We start from the raw sequence: 6,426 nt of genomic DNA, 5'->3' as shown, positions 1-6,426 counted from the left end.
ACTGCCCACGGAAAGGGGTGGGGGGTAAATTTAAAATTTTAAATACGAATCCCGCGATATTTCACGAAATAAACATCAGATCGAAAAACTGAAAAATACACTTATTCAATATGTTTGAAAAATCTATCGAATGGCACCAAACACGCCCCCCACCCACGGATGTGGGGTGTGGGGTTACTTTAAAATTTTAAATACGAATCCCGCGATAATTCGCGAAATAAACATCAGATCGAAAAACTGAAAAATACACTTATTCAATATGCTTGAAAAACCTATTGAGTGGCACCAAACACGACCCCCGACGGATGTGGGGTGGGGGGTTACTTTAAAATTTTAAATAGGAGCCCCCATTTTTTATTGCTGATTCGGATTCCTTACGTAAAAATAAGTAACTTTTATTTGAAACTTTTTTTCGAATTATGGATAGATGGCGCTATAATCGGAAAAAACGATTGTTGGAAATGGAAAATTAAATTAAAAATGGAAAGTCCCCCACTAAAATGGAAAACTTTACTTAACTTTTTTTGGTTTTAGAACCTACTCTTCACAACCCAATAGGTCCCCAAAGCCCTCGAGTGACTGCACATTTAGCACACTTTCCTCCCTTACTATTAGCACATTTGTATAGTATAAAAAATATGGAAATTCTCATAAGATAATTACCCATGACGATAAGTCGCAGATATAGTTAGCTTTAACATTTACAGAATCGCTACAGATTCAGATTTATGATGTTTTTACATTTCACAAAATGGATTTTATGTTCTCAAATCATTTCATGTGAATGTAACGACCTTATATTATAATTTATGTGTTATGCCTCACAGAAATAAAGCACATCCTTATAAGCCCCATTAAATCGTTAATATTATTGCTATAGCAATTTGTTCGAACGCAAAATTATGGAGGCGTACTTTTATACGTTTAGAATAAACGTTTCTTTTAATTTCGTAATCCAGAGGAAGAAGTTAAATTATTTTAAATATTACCCTTGGTATATGCGTACATATAGGAATAAAAACCTATAGTCCAAGCTGTGGATGCAAAAAATAGGTTGATTTCAGGATATTACTCAGGAATTTTTGAAACCTATCAGGTGCTATAAAAGATGATGCCAGGAATAACTTATACTAAAATGTAACCAAAAATTTTGTGCGCTTTTTTATTTATGGCGTTTTCATTTGTTAAATTTGTTATTTTTAAAGATTTTTAATTTTGCAACTTAGGATACTCATTTTAGAGAAAAACTTTTAAATAGAAAGTTGTAGTAAATTAAAAAACCTACAATTTGAGGAATCGCAAGTTTAATTTCTTTAATTGGTTATTGCAAAACAGCCTGCGAAAGGTCCAAAATGGCCGTTGTTTGCAATTGCATTATTTATTGTAAAAATAACTTTTTATATTATTTTAAGGCTTTAAAATGAAGATCATTCAATTTTAAACATAAAGAAAAATTATAAAGCCCGATTGGTGAACTCGTTGCTTAGTTATTATAAACTGTTTATCCCGAAAGATCAAATGTCGAAGGCTATAACTTTTTGAAAAAAAAAATCGTAGAGAGTTAATACTAGATCCACTCTTCTTCTAAAAACTTATATTTTCATATTCTAATGTAAATAAATGAATAAAGCATTTTAAAATCTCTTATTACGGGTTGCCCTTAGCAACGTATAGTACATTGAATCACTGTTTTTGCTCCAAATTTTAAAGAACCGCTTGGTTTGACATGAAATTTTGCATACAAATAGATAACATGTCAAAGAAGAAAAGTGATACTGGGCCGACGTGTGCTTTTTCTCTGGGCGTTCAAGTCCAATTTTCATTACACCAATAATTATTGTCATTCAATCCCATATAAACATGATACTAGATGGTACGTTCTTTGAAGGTAAAATAGTGCAAAACCTCTAAATTTTAAAGGACCGCTTGGATTGACATAAAATTTGGCATACACAACACATAGCTAACAAGTCAAAGAAAAAAAGTGATACTGTGCCGATGTGTGCTTTTGCCCTAGAGGTAGGGATGGGAAAAACCTACCGGTTTAAACCTAAAACCGGTTTTTTTACTTCGCAATAACCGGTTTTACCGGTTGTTTTTTTTTTGTCCCGGTTATAACCGGTTTTTTCTTTTTAAAGTAAAACCGGTTATTAGGTTTTTACGGTGATTAGGATTAGGTTAGGTATTATTTTGGATCCCAATCATAATTATTATTCTCAAGTAATTATTCCAAACAAAACCATAATTCAAATTTTATTTTATTTTATAAAATAAAGAAGAAACTGAAAGTGCAATCTCACATCAGCCAGAAATAATTAAGTTTTATTATAATATTTCCTTGAAAAGGTATTTGTAATCATAATATTTACATAAGAAGTGATCTGGTTGAATCAGACGCAAACATCATATATTTTTCACACTTAACTCTTGACATTGAAAGTGGGTGAATGACTTTTTCTGATTACCAAAAATAATGCTCTGACTATGAATATCGAATTACTGATTACGAATACGAATCTCCAAGAATTTCGCTACGTTTTCAAAACGATACACTCATACAGGAAGTCTTAAATGAGTTAAAATGTACCTATTCTACAAATATACAAACGTGTTAAAAGTAATGCATACAGTGGCGTAGCTAGGGTGGAGCGGGGGGACGGTCCGCCCCGGGTGTCACCCCTTCAGGGGTGACACCCGACAAGCCCGATCACAAAAGAATAAATCATTAATTTGTGACTTTACTCACGTATCAATCTAAAGTTCGATATTATTTTGTGAACACACGAAACCACAGTATAAATAGAGACACTAGAACTTCTCTGAGAAAAATTGGAAGTAAAATCGTAAAACGAAGTAAAGAAGTAAGAAGTAAAAAAGGCGCATGGCGACCGCGCAAGGTTCCCAGTCGCTAGACCGCTAGAGTACCACTCTCGCATTGCTGGTCGCGTAGAAACGTACAGGTTAACTGCCGGTAGTACTTCTTGAGATCAAAGTGCCTACATAGAAGAAATTTTACTTTTCCTCTTTATACTGTGACGAAACCGAGAGAAGTCGAGGTCAAAGAAGCATTTCTTGGATTTTTTTCCGTTAAAAGGAAAAAAGCAGTTAATCTAAGTAACGAAATTCTCAAGAAGCTTTGATGGTATAGAAATATTATAAAGTGCCGTTCACAGGGATACGATAATGCAGCTGTTATGAGCGGCGTACATGGAGGATACAAGCTATTATTAAAGCAAAAATCAAAAAGGCCATTTTCCTCGGATCTATTGATCATTTAATTAATTTATGTGGCCAGTACTCTTTTGCACAAAACACATCTTGTGTAACATTTTCCAGAACTGAAGAAGCAATGTTTAAGTTTTTTTATGTGTTTCTATTAGCTGCTAGGAAGTGCTTATTAAACACAGCAAAACATCTGTTAAGCAACTTTCCACAACGCGTTGGAGTTCTCAGTCACTGCGCACTATGCTGGCTGCAGTTAAAGTATTGGCAGAAAATTTTTATAGTGTTGTTCCTTCAATTTACAAATTCTCTCATCAACAAGAAAATTTATACACCAGAGGTGCTGCACATAACATTATGCCCGCTTTGTATAATTAAAGGCATTGATCAATCAGCGACCAAAATAGGGGCACTTTGTCTTTATATTGAAGAAAAACGTAATCATATTATAAAATAAAGTAATACATAGATTTTGTAACGACAACATATGAGGACGACGACATTTCCACCTAAAAACTAATTCGACGTAGAAAACGAATGGATGGTGAGTTAGCTACCTATATAGGACTTACACTTCGAGCCGAACTTCAAAAAGATAATATTATGTTGAAATGTTTTGACATTCAATGTTGAACTCGAAACCAGATCAGTCCATTCATATGCCTTCATTGTTCGAGGCTGTGCAGACACACACTTTGCTTTTTCATGAACAGTGAACAGTTGAAATTAGCTGTTTCAACATTTTGTGACTTTTACCATGAAGAGGTATCAGAAGATGACCTCCTGCTAGAAATACCAAGGCTCAGAAGACTTTTACAAGCGGCCAATATTACAGCATCTAAATGGTTAGCTGTAGACTTTTTAAAATTCATTGTGGAATGGGATTTTATGGAATCTCTCCCAAACTTGGTCGCCTTAAAATTGTTTATGACCATTTTTGCATCGGTTGCTTCGTGAGAGAAGTTTTGGGAAGCTAAAATCAATCAAGAATTACTTGCGAGAAACAATGACGTCAACAAGGCTAAATAACCTTGGTTTATTAACTATCGAACGGAGCGGTTAATGTTAGGAGAATGGAGCGGTCAATGTTAGGAATAACAATGCGAGACAAGATCAAAAACGAAGAAATCAGGAGAAGAACAAAGGTGACTGACGTCATCGAAAGGATAGCCAGGTTGAAGTGGAGATGGGCAGGACACATAGCCAGAACGACAGATGGGCGATGGACGAAGAGGTTACTGGAATGGAGGTCAAGAGAAGACAAGAGAAGCGTCGGTCGACCGCCTACAAGATGGACTGACGACTTAAGAAAGCTAAAAAAACTGGATCAGAGCGGCGCAGGATAGATGGGGTTGGAAACGAGGGGAGGAGGCCTATGTTCAGCAGTGGACTTTTGAGGCTGGATGATGATGATTAACTATCGAACACAACACAAAACATAAATATAGAAAATGTGATTTCAGAACTTTTCGCTAGTAAAGCTAAAAAAGTATTTTAATTCATTCACATAGTGTAAACCAAAAAAGTAAATAAACTATTATATAGAACTGCCGGGAACTAGATAGTGGTAGCTCAAGATAGGGAGACATGGAGAAACTTAAAAGAGGCCTATGTTCAGCAGTGGACGATAGCGGTTAGACGATGGTGATGATGATGATGATGATATACTATTTACTGCAGTTTCGTTAACTATAATTCTTCATTTTTTCATTATTCAAAACATACGGTTATCGGATTTTCGTTGATTTTAACAATCTTTATTTTTAGGATTTGGGGTGACACCATCGTTTACCGCTCCGGGTGTCACCCACGCTAGCTCCGCCACTGAATACATATGTTCTTTCGATAAAAAATACTAATTTTGATCATATTGATATCGAGTCGAATGGAGTATCGCAGACTAAAGTGTATTGTAAATGTAACTTTGTAACCTATTGGATTAAAAAAACCGACAACTGGTCTTTCCAAAAACCGGTTTTTTGGCCGGTTATAACCGCCAGGTTAAACCGTAAGCAAAAAAACCGGTATAACCGAAAACCGGTGTTTTGTCAAAAACCGCCATCCCTACCTAGAGGTAAGTTTCACCCCCTTTTGGGGGTGAAAAATATACGTTCAAAATAAGTATGGAAATGGATAAACTGACTAATTCTAAGCAACATTTGTTCTATAGCATTTTTCACTAAGTTAACACTTTTCGAGTTATTTGCGAGTAACTACGTTCATTTTTCAACAAAGAAGAAACACGTTTTTAGTCAGTTTCTTGCAAGTAACTCAAAAAGTAAGTATTTCATTGAAAAAAAAACATTGTTACCAAAAATATAGCCCATAAAAAAGTGAAAAAAATGTTGTATCTACGAGATCTCTAGATCTAGTAAAAGAATGAGTTCTAAGTAATAAAAAATCGGTTCATACTCGCCAAATTCAAAATCGAATATTTCAACGTGAAATAAAAAAATGAAGCACTTTTTGAGGAAGACTCATTAAAACTTTTTAAAAGTTATTAGAAAAAGCTTTATTTTTGTTTTTTAAAAAAGTTCCTAGCATTAAAAGTACGGAAGTTATGCTCAAAATTCGTGCTTTTGGTAAAAAAATCGTGAAAATCACCTCCTAATTAGCATCCCAAATAAAATTAATCGTTACCACTTCACAAGTTACTTTACTCGTGTATGTATTGTTTATATTATATGTAAGTTTCATCGGTTCAAAGTGCTTAGTTTTGAAGGGGCTCTAGTTGAAAGAACTTGAACTAGTCAATAATCACGAGTGTATGCAAATTTTGAACAGCCATATCTTAACCAATTTTTGCCTTACCCAAAAAACAAAAAATACAGAATATTCAGAAAATCAAAACCTACATTTTTTACTGTTTGTGATTTTCGGTATGATTAATAAATTTTAAGTTATTTTGAAAAAAGGATTTTTTTTTTCAAAATTAAAAAAAAAATATTTTTAAAACCAATTTATTGAATAAACCTAAAAGTGCCTTTAAGTGCCTCTCCAAAAACATTCTCCAATATAGAGGTTGAATAGCACACGAGACAAAATGCATCACTGTCGCACCCTCTTAAAATTTCAATGTCCTGTGTGCTCGTTGATTTGTTTAGTCTCACTCCTGCTTTTTGATTCCAATAGAGATTCTGGATATATTTCTCATCAATATTAGCATTGTGTAGCATTTTTATCATTGATTCGTGTTTCCACTTA

The sequence above is a fragment of the Diabrotica virgifera genome, chromosome 3 (assembly GCF_917563875.1).
Source record: "Diabrotica virgifera virgifera chromosome 3, PGI_DIABVI_V3a".
NCBI lineage: Eukaryota > Metazoa > Arthropoda > Insecta > Coleoptera > Chrysomelidae > Diabrotica > Diabrotica virgifera.
The sequence above is the reverse complement of the archived record's forward strand: the minus strand, read 5'-3'. Positions refer to the sequence as shown.